At 39.5% G+C, this 20,495-nt stretch overlaps 1 protein-coding gene across 8 annotated transcripts in view; it reads left to right on the top strand.

Moving 5' to 3' along the window:
- The window catches only part of QKI (QKI, KH domain containing RNA binding), a 120,661-nt gene that overhangs the window by 84,873 nt on the left and 15,293 nt on the right, over positions 1 to 20,495 (top strand). The window lies entirely within an intron of this gene.

The raw sequence follows: 20,495 nt of genomic DNA, 5'->3' as shown, positions 1-20,495 counted from the left end.
CCAGCTGAGGATTATGAAATGTAAAGTTGCTGTCAGTTACTTCAAGGAATTATTGGAGAATTTAAAAATATTTATGAAAACAAGATCAATTTTAATTCACTTTTTAAAAAACTACAAATGTCATTGTCATCAAAATCTGGGAAAGTAGAAAAGAGAAAAGGATCTGCCACAAGATATTTTTTAATGGTTTGCCTTTTACATTTCTCAGTGATTCTGTTCAGTCTGTTGCCATATGCGTTTAACTCGTAGTTAACTGTATAGATTATCACCTGAAAATAAGTTAAAAGAGTTAATGAGGGAGATGGTGAAAGAGATGTTGACTCTAAAGATAGAGGAGTCTCTCTTGGAGTTGTAAGTATTTAAGGGGATTGTTAATGAACTGATGACAGTGCATTTAATTTCTGACCCAAAGTGTCAATAATTGAAATGGATTGTATTGTTGGCCACGTTATCATTTTATTGGGCGAGAGGGGAAGACATCAAAAGATACATTCAAAGACAGCCAGCTGTAATGCACGTGCTCTTTGATAGAGCTGTAACTGGAGAGAGCATCTCTCTCAGGTAAAGAAAGGTGTTGCTGCTGTTTTCCGCGTGCACAGCCATTTTAATCTGAATGGGAGATCTGTCTGGGGACCCGGAGTATAATAATTAGCGGTCTCTTCAGAGTGTCAGAGCAGAATTACCATTGTAATGGTTTAGCTGCAGGATGAAAGGATTGAGTTTGGGCCTGCCTGTCTGCCAGACTAAATGAGTTGCCATGGGAATTTTCGAATGTGAGAGGCGTTTACTTAAAGCAGTTTGGCGGGTTTGAATAAACTCATAAATTACAGGTTTGAAAGGAGCCCGTCCTTGCTTTCTGTCGTATAGGCAGGACTGTATGGAAGGCTAACAGCTTCTTAAAGTCTTAATGAGAGGAAGTTGATCCATGCTCCCATGCAGACGATTAGCTTATTAAGGCTTGTTTTGTACTAAATATAGTACAATAAGCGCATTCAAGGAAAGACATTTTGTTCCAAATCTCTAGTAAGAAAAAGTGACAATTCTGGACATAAATCGAATATCCCTTCTTAAATTAAATGTATCTTCAAATAATGCCATTAAGATGATTCTTTGCATTGTTTTGATCAGCATTAACCTGATACTTTAATTTTTCCCAGTGCATATAATAAATATTTATTTTTTACATTGCCATGCCTGTCTCATGAAATGAGATGAACATTAAAAGCTTTTTTGGAAGTAAATAAGGTCCTCTAGCTCATAAACTGGATTATTTGGATTGCATCTAAATACTTTCAGAGCTTCGGCTCTCTTCCATGTTTAAAAAGAATTTGGCTTTAGTGCAATGACTTTTTAGTGAGAAAACGGTCTCAATGCTTCCTTAAATGCCCAAGGTGATGAACATCACTTAACGCTTGTATAACCTCACCCATCCTAGAGATATCAGTAATAATAATAGTTCTTGCATTGATGGTTTATGTCTGTCTCCGAGAAAAACTGCTCAAACTGAAAAAGTAAATATTTTAAAATTTTGATACTGTGAAGTACTCTCACACGATAAATAAGATCTTTCAGAAGGTCCGTTAACGTTTTCAAGCCAACTAGGTTACAGTTTCATAAGGAAAATAGGAGGTTGATTGTTGCCACCCTGTTGTTGTTGCTGTTGGGTGCCGTCGAGTCGATTCCGACTCGGAGTGATGCTGTAGGACAGAGTAGAACTGCCCCCATAGGGTTTCCAAGGAGCGGCTGGTGGATTTGGAGTGCTGACCTTTTGGTTAGTAGCTGAGCTTTTAACCACTGTGCCACCAGGTCTCTATTGCTACCCTAAATGTCCATGTGTCTTTCAAAAATGTTTCACCAGGGAGATGCAGGCATATTGGGAGAGTATGGTTGCTTAATTCAGAGAAGTACGTGTAATTTTTTTCTTTTTTTTACAGGTACAATACATATATTTTTTGTTTATACATTAATCATTACCGCTTAAGGTATAATTACACATCAGAGTAGTGTGCTTAGAATCCTGTAGTTCTAAGATAAGTGTGGAACCATTAATAAAACTTAATTCACTGACAGATAAGACTTTCTCATAAAAATAGTAAAATCTCATTTTTACCTGGTGAATTTAGTTACTATCAACACATCTATTTAAGTTTGGGATACAAAAACCGAGAGAGAAGTCTTTACCAGAGAGCCTCTGTAGTTCCCATAGGACTTGCTGGAATCAGAATGGCATGGCATAATGCACTTTCTGTCAGATGCTCTGATAGGGTGTGCTCTGCTTAGGAAGCGTGGAGGGGGGAGGAAAACACTTGCAGAAACTGAAATGTGCTGATTATTATTTTTGGAAAAGAGGGACAGTTCTAAGTAAAGTTTAATCTGATTCTGTGTGCAGTATCTTTCTTTTTAACACCCCATCTCCATATTTCACCTGTGTTGTTTTTTTCTGCATTAGGGCAACCGGGGCACTGTTCCAATTAGAATTTTTATAAATAATAAGTACTATTTCTTTGAATAGCAATACATACAGATTAAGTTAAGTGTGAGAAGGTGTAGGTTTTGAAACTTCAGTCTCTATCATACTAAAATCATAGAAATCAATGAACTTGATCAGTGTTAAGTGTCTATTCAGCTGTAATATTCTCTGGAAGTGGGTCAGTCTGTTAAAAACCACAGAGAAGCATTCCCCAAACCTGGAGCTTTAGTTTGAAGAAAGCTCCTTGGTGATAATAACGATGTATGTCTTATCTATGGCATCTGTGAAGGAGCCCTCACAAATATGATTGACATCTTCCTTTTGGTTCTTATAATATTGCTTATTTTCCCTACAGATTTTCTTTGCAGTAAGGATTCACTGAGCGATAGTTTCTGCAAACACAAGGTGTTGTTTGGGTTGACAAACAATGAAGACAACTTGTGGCACTAAATTTGAGGCCTTGCGAATATAAAACAAGGCACCTGGGCAGAGTAGAATAGGGCAGTGTGTGTTTGTTCCCTCAGAAATAATCTGCAGTTTATATAGGAAGTCTTTCCATTTTAGTCTTGTATTCCATGTATTCCTCAGAATTTGCTTGTTGAATGTAGTATTTAATATTTTACACATGCTCATTTGTTCTTAAATATTAATGTCTATTTCCTGTAATTAAATATGTTTCTCACTGGCTGGGATAATGCATTTTTGCTTTTTAAATTCCCCTGTTAAATGTATGATATTCTACACAGATACTTTAAAATTAGTTTAAAATATAAATTTTTTTGCTTATTGAAGAATTAAAATATATTTAATAGAAGAAAAATAGGGGGGTGGTTTCTCAGTGTCTCGTTAGCTCAGTCCCTTTCATTCACCCCTTTAATTTGTTTGCACGCCCTTCTGCTGGTTGGTGAGTGGCATCGTGTTCCTTGTATATAGGCAACACACTGGTAGTCCGTTCACTGTGTGTTAAAACAGTGTTGAAATTGAGTGGACAAAAAAAGGTACGAGAAACAGATACCCTTGTTTTATTTATATTTGCTTATATTTTTAAGTCCTTATATATAACTTTCCTCAACAACATTTAAATTGTTTTAGTATTTATAAGTAACATTATTAGAATAGGAACAGTTGTGGCATTTAAATAGTATATTAATGATTCAGAGAAACATTTTGATATTTTACTAAGATTACTCCAGATAAGCTTATTTGGTAGCTCATATTATGCCTTGATTTTCTTCTGTATTTTTGATAGCTGAATTTTGAAAATTTAATTTCAGAATGACTGTTAGCGTATCCTTATTGATTAACAAGATTCATATGTAGGAATTACTCTGAAACCACACTGCTGAACTGTATAAGTAGATGTGTTTTTTTTTAATTTTCTTAATCTTTAATGCCTCTGTGGGAAAAAAAAATCGTTAGTATAGAAATATAAAATATATATTGAATTTTTTTTTAAGTTATGCCTTTAAACTAACATGTTGGTGGTGTTAGGTGCTGTTGAGTCCCTGTGTACAACAGAAGGAAACACTGCCCGGTCCTGTGCCATCCTCACAGTGGTTGCTGTGTTTGAGCCCATTGTTGCAGCCCCTGTGTCAGTCCATCTTGTTGAAGGTCTTCCTCTTTTTCGCTGACCCTATACTTTACCAAGCATGATGTCCTTCTCCAGGGACTGGTCGCTCCTGATAACATGTCCAAAAATATGTGAGATGAAATCTCGTCATCCTTGCTTCTAATGAGCATTCTGGCTGTAGATTTGTTCATTCTTTTGGCAGTCCATGGTATATTCAGTATTCTTCGCCAACACCATAATTCAGAGGCATCAGTTCTTCTTTAGTCTTCCTTATTGGTTGTCCAGCTTTCACATGTATATGAGGCGACTGAAAACACCATGGCTTGGATCAGGCGCACCAGAGTCCTTAAAACTAACATGACATCAGCTTATTTTTTGGCAGCCCTCTTTGTAGTATTTAATATCCCCGAGAAAGCTAGCAGATTTCATGAAGTAGCTTACTTCATCATACTATTTTACAAATTCTCCTGTGAAGGATGGCAGTATGCTCATTTTAAATAAAATACTTTGGTTATGGAACTTAGCATCTGTAGAATTATACCTGTAGAAATTAAAAGAACCGTTTAATGACCATCAAAAGCAATTCACTTCACAAACTTCTTTGAGAATCTGCTATTTACCAGGCTAGAAATCAACACTTCAGTACATACAAAGCCTTAGAGTTAAGTAAGTAATTGAGAATAGGGCAAAATTAATGAATTTCCTAATTATTTATTTGATCAATTGACGTTTCCTCTTTAGAATTGTTACGTTTTCACTAAAGGTAGATATTTTCCAGAGTGATCTTCTCTCTAATTTGGTCTTCTGGGCAGTCTCCATTACCATATCTCCGGTTAAGACCACAATGGTGGTAATTCTTAAATATGCTTCTAATCATGGACTCTAGATCACTAAACACCTCCACCTGGATGCCATGTAGGCATCTCAGACATAGCGTTTCCGAAACTAAAAACATGGTCTTCCCCGCCCTCCTCATACATCTGTTCCTGTTTCTTTGTGTGAATAGCATGGATTGCCTAGGCGTCAGCTACTCTTGATTGCTTTCACATTCTGTTCCTTCCCTGCCTCACTCCTTCCCATTTACTGCATCACCAGCTTCTATCTAATTCAGCCTCCTAATATCCCATGACTATATCCTTTCGTTTCTGTTCTCACTGTTGGATGAGGTCTGGTACCGATGGCATTCCCTCTGATCCATTTTCTACTTGCTGCCAGAGCTATCTTCTTAATATACTATTGCCACACTCCCCTTTTCAACTTTTCACAGGTTTTGTGTCACCACATGATTAACGTTCAACTCACTGGCATGGCATACAGAGGCCAGCACCACCTGGTGCCTGCTGACCTTTGTCGTCGTTTCTCCTGTACCCGCTTACGCTCCACTCACATGAAATAAGTTGCCGTTGCGGAGCTCTGGTGTTCACTTAGTGTATTACAGTCACCTCTGCCAGAAATGCCTCTCTCCTGTGGGCTAATTTGTTTCGAAATTCAGAGTTTGAGATACTAATGGAGCATCCAGATGGAGGTGTCCAGCAGAATGTCTTCCTCTTTTCTCCTTTTAGGTTAGACATTATCTCCTCTGTGAAGCCCTCCTAACAGCTCCCAACATACAGGCCCTTTTCCCCAGTTCTCATGACAATATTCTGTACTAGTATTAGAGTAGTGTGCACTGCTTCTTGTAGGTATACTAAGTGAGTTTTCTTCTTTTGTCTATTTACCCCTTTCCCTGACTGTGGGCATTTCAGAGGCATGCGTGAGGTCTACTTCATCTTTGTATCTATCCCTCACTGGATAGCAGCAGCTTGCACATATATAGTAACTGGTTGAATTAATGAATGAATGTTTATCCTTTAACAAAATATCCAGTGCTTGCATTTTTGCAGTAATTGTAGAATCTAAAACAGAGTAGTGGAAACCTTGGGCCGGCAAGTCACTTAGGCTCTTTGTGCCTCAAATTTTTCATCTATAAAATAAGGATAATAACTGTGTCTGTCTCATGGGGGTTGTTCTGCCAATTAAGTTAGCATATGTATAAAGATCTTAATATGCATTGATGGTTGCACAACTGTATAAATACGTTAAACATTGAATTTAAACTTTAAACAGGTGAACTTTATATAGCATGTAAATTACACATCAATAAAGGTGTTTAACATAGTGTGTGCTCTTGAACTTAGAGTAGCTAAAGTGAATGGAACAAATGATCGTGTAAACGAGCTGAACAGAAGATTTCAAAGGGTAGCCCGAGAAGACAAAGTAGTAAAGTATTACGGTGAAAGGTGCAAAGACCTGGAGTTAGAAAACCAACAGGGAAGAATACGCCTGGCATTTCTCAAGTTGAAAGACCTGAAGAAAGAAATTCAAGCCTTGAGTTGCAATATTGAAGGATTCAATGAGCAAAATATTAATCGATGCAGGAAGCATCAAAAGAAGATGGAAGGAATACAGAGTCACAGTACCGAAAAGAATCGGTTGACGTTCACCCGTTGGAGGAGGTAGCATATGTTCAAGAACCGGTGGTACTGAAGGAAGGAGTCCAAGCTGCACTGAAGACATTGGTGAAGAACAAGACTCCGAGAATTGGCAGAACACCAACTGAGATGTTTCAACAAACAGATGCAGCACTGGAGGTGCTCTCTCGTCTATGTCAAGAAATTTGGAAGACAGTTACCTGGCCAGCTGACTGGAAGAGATCCGTATTTGTGCTCATTCCAAAGAAAAATGATCCCACGGAATGCAGAAATTATCGAACAATATCATTAAGACACAAGCAAAATTTTGCTGAAGATCATTCAAAAGCGGCTGCAGCAGTATATTGACAGGGAACTGGCAGAAATTCAAGCTGGATTCAGAGGAGGACATGGAATGAGGGATATCATTGCTGATGTCAGATGGATCCTGGCTGAAAGCAGAGAATACCAGAAAGATGTCCTGTGTTTTATTGACTATGCAAAGGCATTCGACCGTATGGATTATAACAAATTAGGATAACAATGCAAAGAATGGGAATTCTGAAACAGTTAATTGTTCTCATGAGGAACCTGTATACAGACCAAGAATGCCGTCGAACAGAACAAGGGGGAATACTGAGTGGTTTAAAATCAGAAAAGATACGCGTCAGGGCTGTATCCTTTCCCCATACTTACTCAATCTGTGTGCCGAACAAATAATCCAAAAAGCTGGACTCTATGAAGAAGAATGGGACATCAGGACTTGAGGAAGACTCATTAACAACCTGTGACACGCAGACGACACAACCTAGCAGATGAAAGTGAAGAGGACTTGAAGCACTTCCTAATGAAGATCAAAGACTACAGCCTTCAGTATGGATTACACCTCAACATAAAACAAAAATCCTCACAAATGGACCAATAAGCAACATCATGATAAATGGAGAAAAGATTGACATTCGTCAAGGATTTCATTTTACTTGGATCTGCAATCAACACCCATTCAAGCAGCAGTCAGGAAATCAAATGATGTATTGCATTGGGCAAATCTGCTGCAAAAGACCTCTTTAAAGTGTTTAAAAGCAAAGATAACCACCATGAGGACTAAGGTGTGCCTGACCCAAGCCATGGTATCTTCAGTGGCCTCATAATGCGTTTGACAACTGGACAGTGAGTAAGGAAGACTAAGAATTGATGCCTTAGAATTATGGTGTTGGTGAACAATATTGAAAATACTATGGACTGCCAGAAGAACGAACAAATCTGTCTTGGAAGAAGTACAGCAAGAATGCTCCTTTGAAAAGATGGTGAGACTTCATCTCTCGTACTTTGGACATGTTATCAGGAGGGACCGGTCCCTGGAGAATGATATCATGCCTGGTGGTAAAGTAGAGGGTCAGCAAAAAGGAGGAAGACCCTCAGCGAGATGAGTTGACACTGGCACAGCAGTGGGCTCAAACACAGCAACTATTGTGAGGGTGGTGCAGGACTGGGCAGTGTTCCGTTCTGTTGTACGTAGGTTCTGTATGAGTCAGAACTGACTCGACAGCACCTAACAACAACACAGCTGTTTACAAAACGGTGATAGGGCACATGACCTATTCAAGGAACTGAAATACTGTATGGCTGAAGTTTGAAAATGAGAGAGTTCTAGCTGAGGCTGGAGAGGTGCCCAAGGAGGTGACCCAGCAGGGCCTTTTTAAGGATGTTGATGTTGTCTGAAGAAGTAGGCACTGCTGAAGTGTTTTAAGGAGAAGTGATCCAATGTTGTTTTCATGTTGTAAAGATTGCTCTGGCCACAGGGTGAGAGAAGATTGGAGTCTATTTCAGTCTGTAGGTAGCTTGGATTTGGTGAGTGGAGTTTGAAAGAGCTGGGTGTGGTGGGCTGATATTTGTTGATAAACTAGTCAGGGTTTGGTGATGTATTGGAGGGAACTGTGAAGAGGATTGAGAAGAAGGTATTGTGTATGACTCCAGAATTCTGACTTGAGTAACTGGATGGATAGTGCTACTGTCATCAAGACGGGGAAGGTGGAAGATGACTCAGTTTTTGCAGCAAAGTTTATGAGTTCAGTCTTGAACATATTGAGTATGAGATGCCACTGAGATGTGCAAGTCTACTTAGAGGAGATGTCTAGGCTGGAGATATATATTTGAGTTATTTGTCTGTGGTTGGTAATTGAAGACAGAGTCTTTGAGCTTGCGGAGAGGAGAAGTACCTAGTACTAATTTTGAGGCATATCTAGCCCAGTGGTTGGGTGAAGGATATATATAGGGCTTTGAACCAGTTCATTCCAGTTCGAACCCTTGCTGAGACTTTCATTTCCAACCCATATATACTAAATTAGAATCTACAGTTGAACAAGATCCTCAGGTGATTCTTAAGTTTAATAAATTTTGAGCACCACTGGTCTACTAGTGGTTCTCAGAATTGGTCCCTAACCAGCAGTATTAGCATTTCCTGGGAACTAGTTAAGAAATGCAAATTCTTAGCAGGGGTTTGAACCTAAAGGAACTGGTCTGAAGCCCTGGATATGAAGTGCAAAGGAGGGGGAGGAGGAAAACTAAGAGAGAGAGGTAGAGGAGGTGGGGAGTAAGTAATCTTCTGTGTGAAGAGTTGATCAACAGTATCAGATGCTTCTTTTCAAGGTCAAGAGAAACGTTTCTAAACTGCCAGTTTGTTTTGGTGTTGTGGAGATTGTTAATAGGCTTGATGAGAACTGATTTGGTTAAATGATGGATGATGGGGGTGGAAACCAGTTTGAAGTAAACAGAGGAAGAAATTTATGGAGAAGTAAATGGCGATAGTGAGGTGTTGTGGAGGTGAAGCAGAGTTAAAGCAGTGGCTTAAAGGGGATGGAAGATGTAGTCTGGAATTATGTTTTAAGGATGGGAAGCTTTGTGTAAGTCTCATCGTCAACGAAAAGGTTATACATGTGAAATTTCTGAGTAGGTAATCGGGAGTGGAGAGATGAGTGTTAAGAGGACAGGACACCACCTCTAGCCTAAGAGGAACAGAGAGAGGTTGGGTGAGAAGGGGGTTCGTGGTTTGGTTATGGGGGTAAATTGGGACAGGGCTGCTAAGGTTATCTGCTGAGGCTGTGGCAATAGGAGGGAAGTGTTGAGGGCCTGTTTGAGGTTGGGAATATGTAATGAAATACGAGTGCTCCTGTCTGCTGGAATATGTGACTTTCTGCTGCAGTGCTGGAACAGCTGTGGAGGAAGTGAAAATTAAGATAGGAAAAAGCTCAAGAAAAACAAAGATTTCTCCTAGCAATCCAGTGCTTTAAACAACTTAAGACTTGGCTAATAGAAAACTTAATTCCTAAAAACGATGCACAGTGTTTAGTTTTGTATACTTTTAAATGGGGCACACAACAGCAACAGTAACAGCATACCAATACGCAAGACTAGTGGTGTTTCGCTTCCGTTACAGCTTCTTAAAGAGTGTGACATTCTTTTTTAATCTGACACACTACCGTTTTAACAGGTGTTTCTGTTCATTGAGCAAATATTTACATGGTGTTTTATGTACCACAAACCTAATAGTATAGTTGCTTTTCAACATTAAAGTATCCAATCTGTTCTGCAGTAAATCCATAGATGTGCTTCTAATACTGTGCAGTCAAAACGTTAGTTATAAAAAGTTTTTCATGAGAAATTAAGAGAGTTTCATACTGTCACTAACAAAGTTAGTCTTATGGGAGTTTCAATTATCAGAGGTTTTTGAAAATAACTATAATTCTAATACTGCAAAACCAAACGATCACAGGGCAGCTAGAGCAGTTGCCTTTCTTTTCCTCACCACCAGCAAATTGTTTCTGAAATATTCCCACCAAATATTATTCCAAGCACCAGCCACTCCCAGCTAAAGCAGCTTGCCTGTAGAGCATCAGTCCAGGTTTGAACTAATGATGCCAGCCGTTGGAGTGTTGGTCTCTAAGTCATTGCTTCCTGACTCCATTTCTTATCACAAAAGCACCATCTGTTAGAAAGATACCAGTATTTGTTGGTAGGAATTGTGCCATCATTTGTAATAATCATACATTAGAACTTGCTGAAGTGAAGAAATGCTACTACCATAGTTTTAAAACCAAGGAAATAAATGATTCTTAGATTTGATTAAGATTATAGTTATGAGCCAGTTAAAATGCCCTTGGTGCTCAAGTTTATCTGTTGTGGGTATTCTTAAAGAACTTAGATTTTTCTAAAGCATTTTTTCTTTACACGAACCCCGTTTTATCCACTGAGTTTTATAAATTAGAAATGTTTTAAGTATAAGATCTGGAATGTAACATTTTTAAGAGTATACTAAGTTTATATTGTCTGGAATTTTCCATGATAAAAGAAAAAATAACTTTTAAAAAGTAAAGTAACTTTTAGAAACTATATATTAAAAAGAATAATAGTAGCGATGAAAGCTGGGTGAAAATACAAATAATATTTGTACTCCGTGGCATTTTCTCTGCATTTACTAGGCTAGCATGTCAGATGAGTACCCCCAGGTACAGGGAAATGGTCAGGTTTACCATGTGTATATCCTTTATAGTGAACAAAAGTATTTTAATGTAATCTTAACAGATAGTTTTTCATGGGGATAAAAGGGAAGATCACAGCTCTTACTCAATAATGTCTAAGAAAAAGTCGAATTTTAGCCTCCATTAGAGGAACTCAGTGACATTTTCCCGATTAAGTTAGTGCTTATTTTGTTCTGTTTAGTTTTTTTTTTTAGTAAAACATAGTTATTGAAGGGGCTGTAAAATGAGCGCCTACACCTTTGGGTAACCACATAAGGTGGAAAACCCTTGTCAGGACACGTAACAGCACGTGCACTAGTTTAGGAGCTTGTCTGTGCTGCCTCTTAGTCTCTGTGGTCTTCCTGTGTTTCCTGGTGTTCTCAATACCTTCCCTAAGTTAAAACACTTGAGTGAGTGACTTCTGATTGCTCCTAGAAGTGAGTCCAGTTGCTTGAACATGGCTTGCAAACGGCTGTTCCCTTACCAGCCTCATTGCATGTCATCCTGATTCTGGGTATTTGAGTACGTTCTTAACCCCACAGCCTTCCTTGCCCTGCTCACCACCAGCCCACATTTAGAACGTACTCTTGTGGTACGTTCCCAGGAAGTCCCAGTCGTCACATTAGTCGTAATTGCTTAGTCATCTCTTACCTGCTCCATCTCCACACCCACACCCACACCCACACCCACACCCACACAATTTCCCTCCGGGCTTTTATCTGTTAGTTAACACCTGTCCTGTAAAATAGTTGTGAAAAGTATTTATATAAGAATACAATCATTTTTAAAAGTTTCAAGGACTATACAGTCATGGGCCGCGTAATGTCCTTTTGGGCAGCATCCAACCGCATATACGTCCGTAGTCCCATAGGGTTGTAATGGAGTTGAGAAATCCCTATCAGAGAACAGGGCATAGTGAATGAACTGGACGTAGCCAACGTAACCAGTTCCCACACGCAGCATGTGTATCTCAGGTCTCTTGTATGCAAAGCGCTTGCGCTGCCAGGCATACAGTGGTGCGGTGCATGTGTAACCTGTAGTACAGACATCTGGGTCATCATCATAATCCTCATAATAAACGCCTGCGTTACGGGCTCACGTTTGTACTGTACTGCACTTTGTATCGTTATTTTAAGGTGCACTTTCCCTACTTACAAATTAAAAGTTTACTGTATAACAGTGTGTGCTTCCACTTGTAGGCAGCAGTATTCAGTCTCGTGTGTCGCGCATCTCTTGAATGTTGTAGCCTTATCTCCCTGCTTGATTTTCTTTCGAAAATACTGCCGTGAAATACATCATAGCTCCCAAATGCACCAGTGCTGTGATAGCAGCCGCGAGAGGCAAAGGACAAGTATTGATTTGGAAGTGAAACAAAAGATTATTAAATAGCACGAAGGTGGAAAATCAGTGAATGCAGTTGCTCTCGTTTTAGGCATGTTCAGACAACGTCCAAATCACATAACGTCCTGTTTCACACAAAGTATCGTGGGTGTTAAGTGACACATGATTGTAATATATTAAAAAAAAAAATTGATAGCAGTATTTCTTGAGAAAAGTGAGATGTAAAGTTGTATTTATAGCAACTATTAAAGGGAAAATCCTATTCATAAAAAAATCTAGAAATAAAAATGTTGTTTTCCTAGAGTAGTAGATTATGGATAAATTTACAAATACAATTTTAAAGGAATGTAGAAACTCTCCTAGGTTCTGAAAGGCAGTACCTAAATTCATGTGTTTTGACTGATGCAGAGTTTTCTGCTTTCAGTCCTTGTGTATGTTTCTACCAGATAGAAATATGATCCCGCCCTTTGTAGCTTAAGAATTGTCACTGTATTCTCTCCCCTTGGTAGAGTATCGTTGATAACCTCTTTCAGAATAGATCAGTTTTGTATACATGGGGTGGGGGGTGATCTGTTGAGGCAGGTAACTGCCTTCCGTAATAATCTCATCAAGTAGATTAGGGAATTCCTTGGCAGCCAAAGTATACCCGTCCCTTTCCTATTGCTCATTCTGACATTGTGTACCATTTGAACACTCACGCAAGCCTTGAATCACAGACCATCACCTGTGGCTCAGATGCGTTTCATCTGCTGTTGGACCATACCTAACCCTCTGGTTCTTAAAGGGATTTCCAACAGATGATTTTTCTCACCACTTCCCAGTTTTTGTTTCTGTTGACAACTGAATGTTACTAAAAGTTTATGGGCTCACTGTTGTTACTTTTACTAGCTCTGGTGTGATTCTGAATGCTAATACCAAAAAAAAAAACCAAACCCGTTGCCGTTGAGTTGATTCTGACCCATAGCGACCCTGTAGAACTGCCCCATAGGGTTTCCAAGGAGCATCTGGTGGATTTGAACTGCCAACCTTTTGGTTAGCAGCCGAGCTCTTAACCACTGTGCCACCAGGCCTCCTAATGTTCATAAAACACCTCAAAGTATGTGGTAAATATATTTTTACCAAGAATAAATGGCCCAAACCCAGACAACCATGCTTAATCAGTACCATCACTGATGTCAAACAAAGCTGATGGGCGTTGGTTACTAAGATTCAGGTTCTTAAGTAGTGGAATTTCTTAAAGTGATTTCCTCAAAAATAATATGTGGTACGCTCCAGCAGAACAGTACTTTGACTTACACTTGGTCCTACTGTAAAGGAAAAAGTTCCTAACTTTTTAGTTCTACAGTTGACTCCTATACCTGACACTCAATCCCTGTACTTAATGCCCACTGATTTATTTTATGCGTACTTTAAAATGCGTTATTTAGATTGGTATATAGAGTGTTTCCCAAGAAATGGGGAAGTATTTGCAGTTTACTTCAGAAGTAGAATATTTTATATTCCTAAAGGAATGTGTTGTTTACGTGTCACATTTTATTCATTGTCATATGATTCTTCACGTGTGACTCCATAGCCCTTGTTAGATAGCTAAGCATACTAAGTAGTCAAGCGCTTTGCTTACAGAGTGGCACAAATTCCTATCTTTTGTTTAATTTTACTCTAAGGTGCAGCTGATGGGAGACATAGGATGTGTGTTATGTACCTTACAGAGTTGTTAAGAGGATCAGATGAGATAAGAAAGGTTAAATGCTTTATAAACTACAAGGCACTGTTAAAATATGGACTTTTATTTGAATTCCAGAAAAAGGCCTTTTATAAAAAGATATATTTAATTATCTTTTTCTTTTTTTAAATCACTAAAGGTAAAGTGAATCAGAGTTCGTAACTGTCTGGAACAAAACCGAATGGTACAAAAGGCTGAGTCTTACGTGACTCCACTGCAGTTCTGTTGTTGTTCATCACACCAAAACCCAAACCAAACCCGTTGTTGTCAGGTCGATTCCGAATCGTAGCAACCTGACAGCACAGAGTACAACTGTCCCGTAGGGTTTCCAGGGAGCAGGTAGTGGATGCGAACTGCTGACCTTTTGGTTAGCAGCCACGCTCTTTATTATAGAGATCAAATATTCCCAGATGACATTTTTCCCCTTTATTCTCCCTTGGCCTTAATTTGAGGTTTACAGTTTTAGTAGGGTATTTGCTACAATGAGGGCATGCCGTTAGACATCTTATGGAACAACAAAGAGAAGGTAGGAAGCTACTAAAACCGGTTATCTCGGGTGTCACCATGATGCCCACATCTAGAAACAGTTGGGTGATTTCTCACAAGCCTCTGAGTGCCAGGTAGCTTTCTGCCCATGCTCTCCTCTGCGGCCATCAAAAAATCTCATGAGCATCTGCTAGTGGAAAATGGGGTATTTACAAGAGTTCTTGGAGAAGATGGACATTATACACTAGCCTTACCTGGATGTGTTGCAAGGACCAATTTAGGTGAGCTTATTAGTTCTGCAGTTACCCCCCAAAATGATATGCAACGATTTTATCTATATGCTCTCTAGAGACGTCTATAGTCATATACTTACAGCGATTTGTGGTCTTTTCCCCATGTTTTCTCATTTTGTTCTTCCACTGATACCATGTACAGACTTCGTCGTAGTGCCACGTACAAACCAGACCCATTGCCGTTGAGTCGATTCCGACTCATAGTGATCCTATAGGACAGAGTAGAACTGCTGCCCCGTAGGGTTTCCAAGGAGCAGCTGGTAGATTCAAACTGCCAATCTTTTGGTTAGCAGTCAAGCTCTTAACCACTGTGCCACCAGGGCTCCAGTCCAAGTATAGTGTCATTGAATTTGCTTTGCCTTTTTGCCTCTCTCCTTGACTATAAATCTCAAGGGCAGGAACCATCTCATTCTTTATATCCCCAGGACAGTGACAGATGTTTGATACATAGTCCGTAGTTGATAAAAGTGAATTCAATTTCTTTTCCTTCTGTCGACTCAGTGCTCACTGTAAACGTTGTTGTTGTGCCGTCTGAGTTAGTTCTGACTCATATGACCCTGCGTACAACAGAACGAAACACTGCCCAGTCCTACGCCATCCTCACCACCATTGCTATGTTTGAGCCCATTGTTGCAGCCACTGTGTCAGTCCATCTCATTGAAGGTCTTTCTCTTTTTCACTGACCCTTTACCAAGCATGTGTCCTTCAGGGACTGGTCCCCCCTGATGACATGTCCAAAGTACATGATAATATAGTTTAATGTAGTCTTACTGTCAGAATTTTTTTTATCAGTCATTCATTATGATATTCTACAGGGTCTTCCGCCTACTTCCCTTCAAACTACCACTACCATATTGTGTCTACTTTTTAAAATTTTTCTGCCTATCCCTACCAGACATCTCTCACAACTGATAGTTTTTTAGATCATCATTCTCTTCAAATCCCTCCTTTTCTCTTCATTTTCCACTATAGAACAGCGATCTGGTTTCTGTTTGTATATCATGGGGTTGCCGTGAGTTCCTGGTTTGTATTCATATGTCATGGGGCTGCTGTGAGTCGAAATTGACTGGGCAGCTGGCTTGTTTGGTTTCTGAACCTTCTGTTGCCCCAACCATATAATCTGATAATACTCACCTAAAATATGATAAAAGCTTAGAGATCTTTTTTCTCTAGAAAACAATGATGTGAACCTAGTAATGCTAATATGTAGCCTGAATTGTGGACATATAAATCTTTCAAAGGTTTGTCATTCTTATTATAGCTTACTCTAAAAAATAAAATCTCAAATTGGACCATACTATATATAGCATAGAAAGGAAAGAAAAAAGAGCTTATAATTGGAGATGTGGTTTTTCCTTTCTGAGATCATTACTGGAGCCTGGGTTGCGCAGTGGTTAAGAGCTAAGGCTGCTAACCAGAAGGTCTCCAGGGACGACCTCAGGGGCGGAGCACTGCGGACGGGCTCAGACAAGCCTTCCTGCAGGGCTCCCCATGGCAGTGAGGCAAGCCTTTCCAGTATGTAGGCCCAGGATTATCCAGACAGATAGATCTCACCCTGCACTCTTACAGTGAGAGGAGTCTGGTCCAGCCGGCGGGGACTCGGGCACAGAACACCCGACACAGTAAAACTCTCGCCTCCGTATTTTACAAAACTGTCATGATATTTCAAGTAGAAGTAGATTTTGGAGCCCTGGTGGCACAGTGGTTAAGAGCTCAGCTGCTAACCAAGAGATCGGCAGTTCGAATCCACCAGCTCCTCCTTGGAAACCCTATGGGGCAGTTCTGCTCTGTCCGTAGGGTCTCTATAAGTTGGAATTGACTTGACGGCAATGGGATTTGGAAATCATTAGTACTTTTAAATACATCTATTTGTCCTTTACTGAAGAAAGGCAGAACATATCATCTTAATGTAAAACTGTTTATTAGGTAGCATACTGTGTGTGTGTGTGGGTCTCCATGTGTCAGTATTTTGAATGTTTGAAGCTTTTCTAGTTAAATAATGAGCTTCATGCTTTCTCTTTACCTTATCTTGCTTTATCTAGGGTAAGTTGTTGCTACTGAACTAGGTATTATGATTAAATGGGAGTATGTCAGGTAGTATAATGGGAAGTACAAAGAGATATGCTAAGCTTTTTTCCCTTAGTGTATCTCTAACATTGTGATTAATGGATTTTTCAATGAAACAGCAGGATCTTCTTTGCATATCATTTGAACTGAGGGCTTTCTTTGAAAAAGATAAGCCTGTTGTATTGCCCAGGTGAAAAAATGATGCTAATTTATCTTTGTCCGCCTAAACATAGCACTGTTGAAAGAAATAGTGAGAAATAACTGAGCCTTCTTATACGTCAGCACAGTGTTGCGTTTCTGTAATGATTCTAGGTGTTTTCTCTCATGCAGTTAGATTTGTTAGCATCACTGTTTTTGTGTTGAATTCAGCTTTGTTACCTATATCATGATTTGTTTTTAGGTGCCATCCAGTCATTTCCAACTCATAGTGACCTGTGTACAACAGAAGGAAACACTGCCCAGTCCTGCGCTATACTCACTATGTTTGAGCCCACTGTTGTAGCCACTGTGTCAGTCCATCTTGTTGAGGGTCTTCTTTCTTGCTGACCCTCTACGTTAGGAAGCGTGATGTCCTTCTCCAGGGACTGGTCCCTCCTGATAACATGTCCAGAGTACACGAGACAAAGTCTTGCCATCCTCCCTTCCAAGGAGCATTCTGGCTGTACTTCTTCTAAGACAGATTGTTTGTTCTTCTGACAGTCCCTGGTATATTCAGTATTTTTTGCCAACACCGTAATTCAAGTGTATCAATTCTTTGGTCTTCCTTATTCATTGTCCAGCTTTCGCGTGCATATGAGGCAATTGAAAACACCATGGCTTGGGTCAGGCGCACCTTAGTCTTCCAGGTGACATCTTTGCTTTTTTTTTTTTTTTTTTTAATATCACTTCAAAGAGGTCTTTTGCAGCAGATTTGCCCAGTGCAATGTGTCTTTTGATTTCTTGACTGCTGCTTCCATGGGTGTTGATTGTGGATCCAAGTAAAATGAAATCCTTGACAACTTCAGTCTTTTCCCAGTTTATCGTGATGTTGCTTATTGGGCCAGTTGTGAGGATTTTTGTTTTCTTTATATTGAGGTGTAATCCATACTGAAGGATGTGGTCTTTGACCTTCATCAGTAAGTGCTTCAAGTCTTCTTCTCTTTCAGCAAGGTTGTGTCATCTGCATATCACAGATTGGTAATGAGTCTTCCTCCAATCCCGATGCCATGTTCTTCTTCATGTAGTCCGGCTTCTCAGATTATTTGCTTAGTATACAGATTGAATAAGTATAGTGAAAGGACACAATCCTGATGCACATCTTTCCTGATTTTAAACCACTCTGTATCCCCTTGTGCTGTTCAAAGGACTACCTCTTGGTCTATGCACGGGTTCCTCATGAGCACAATTAAGTGTTCTGGAATTCTTATTCTTCGCAGTGTTACCCATAATTTGTTATAATCCACACAGTCGAATGCCTTTGCGTAGTCAGTAATACACAGATAAACGTCATTGCTGGTATTCTCTACTTTCAGCCACGATCCATCTGACATCGTCTAATATCCATTTGATATCCCTCTTTCCACGTCCTCTTCTGAATCGGCTTGAATTTCTGACAGTTCTGTTTCTGTGTACTGCTGCAACCACTTTTGAATTATCTTCAGCAAAATTGTGCTTGTGTGTAATATTAATTATATTGTTTGTTAATTTCCACATTCCGTTTGATCACCTTTCTTTGGAATGGGCACAAATATGGATCTCTTCTAGTTGGTTGGTCAGGTAGTTGTCTTCCAAATTTCTTGGCATAGACAGACAAGTGAGCATCTGTAGCACTGCATCTGTTTGTTTAAATGTTTCAATTGGAGGGCTAGGAGACACTGCAAAGAAGTGTTGAAGGTGGAGGAAATGGCTGTGCGTGCACAGATGAAAAGGCGTAGAATCTCTCAGTGACTGGGCATGGTCTCTGTACATACGTAAGATACGTGTATAAAATAGAAGATCACCCACTTGGTTTCACTTGAGAAGGTAATGTGGGACCAGATCATAGGTAGCTTTAGATACTGAATCATTTATTTATTTTTAGAGAATAAGAAAACTTGAATGGTTTTGAGACATGAGAATGTTAAGAAATACAAAGATGAAAACTGTGTTTTGGGCATTTGATCTGGCCCTTATGTATAGATTGATTGGCGGACAGGTACTATTAACAGAATCTTGCAGTAGTTTTGCTAGTAAATCAGTAATGACTGGAAAAAGGTCAACAAGAGTAAATGGAAAGGGTAGGGCCAAATCTGAGGTAAATGGAGTGGCCAAACATTTTTATGACCAGGGACGGTCCTGGTTTATGCCTGCTGTTGAAGCACAATTATTAATAGTACTTTTGAATGTTTCCTGGTTTGAACAGTAGATCACATGGTGACCCTAAAGATAGATTGCCATAATGTTGATATCCCATTGCTGTTGAGTCAGTTCCAACTCCTAGTGACCCTATAGGACAGAGTAGAACTGCCCCATTAGGGTCTTCAAGGCTGTAATCTTTACAGAAGCAGACTGCCACATCTTTCTCCCGTGAAGCAGTTGGTGGATTCGAATCAATGACCTTTTGGGTTGGCAGCCGAGCGCTTTAACCACTGTGCTGCCAGTGCTCTTACAGAATTGATAGCACTTGCTAATTATTAGATCAAAGAGGAGAAGGATGGTGGCATAAGAAGGCAGAAAATATATGCAGTTTTTTGAAATTCTTCTGATAATAATTTCACTGAATTTTCCTTTCTGGAGAATTAAATGTAAAATTCTCTTTCCTGAATACCACAATCAAATCTTGTAGGTTTAAAATCCCAGTTTTTTTAATTAAATGAACACATCTGAGTCTTGGAATATTTAGCAAAATGATAGTAAAGAGAATATGCTGTGTATTTAATCTTCTGTAAGATTTTCATTCATTCTGTCTAAAAGCAAGGCTTTTATTTAATTTTTTGTGAAAATACGCACAGCAGAACATCCACCTATTCAGTTTCTACACGCACAGTTCACTGTCATTGGTTAGTTTCTTCACATTGTATTACCATTCTCATTAGTCTCAACCCAGATGTTACACCACCATTGCCTTAGATTCAGTACCCCCTAAACTTCTCATCTATGCTTTAGAGTTAACTGTTGTCGATTTGATCTCATAAAGATAATTGTTTAATAAGAGTGCAGCGCTCAAGGTGAACATTATATACTAATTTAGCTAAGCTGTTGTTTAAAGATGACTTGAGAGGATAGTTTTGGTTTAAGATTTAAAGATTCATTCAGGGCAGTGTATTCGGGGGGTGCTCCAGCCTCAAAGGGTCTGCTAAGTCTGGATTCCATAAGAATTTGAGATTCTGTGCCTCATGTTCCTCCTTTTGATCAGAATTCAGCTGCTGAGTCCTAGAGTGTTCAGTAGTAGCAGCCTGGCACCCTTCAGTTCTCTGGTCTCATGGCAGTGGAGGCGTTAGTTCCTGGAGGCAGTTAGACCTGCAGACCACTTCCTTCTCCAGTTCCTGGGTCATTGTCTTACTCTGCTGCTCCAGGTGATGAGACCAATTGTATCTTGGATGACTGCCGGCAAACTTTTA

Source organism: Trichechus manatus, unplaced genomic scaffold, assembly GCF_000243295.1.
Source record: "Trichechus manatus latirostris isolate Lorelei unplaced genomic scaffold, TriManLat1.0 scaffold00002, whole genome shotgun sequence".
Taxonomy (NCBI): domain Eukaryota; kingdom Metazoa; phylum Chordata; class Mammalia; order Sirenia; family Trichechidae; genus Trichechus; species Trichechus manatus.
Note: the sequence above shows the minus strand (reverse complement) of the source record. Positions and strands in the feature narration are given on the sequence as shown.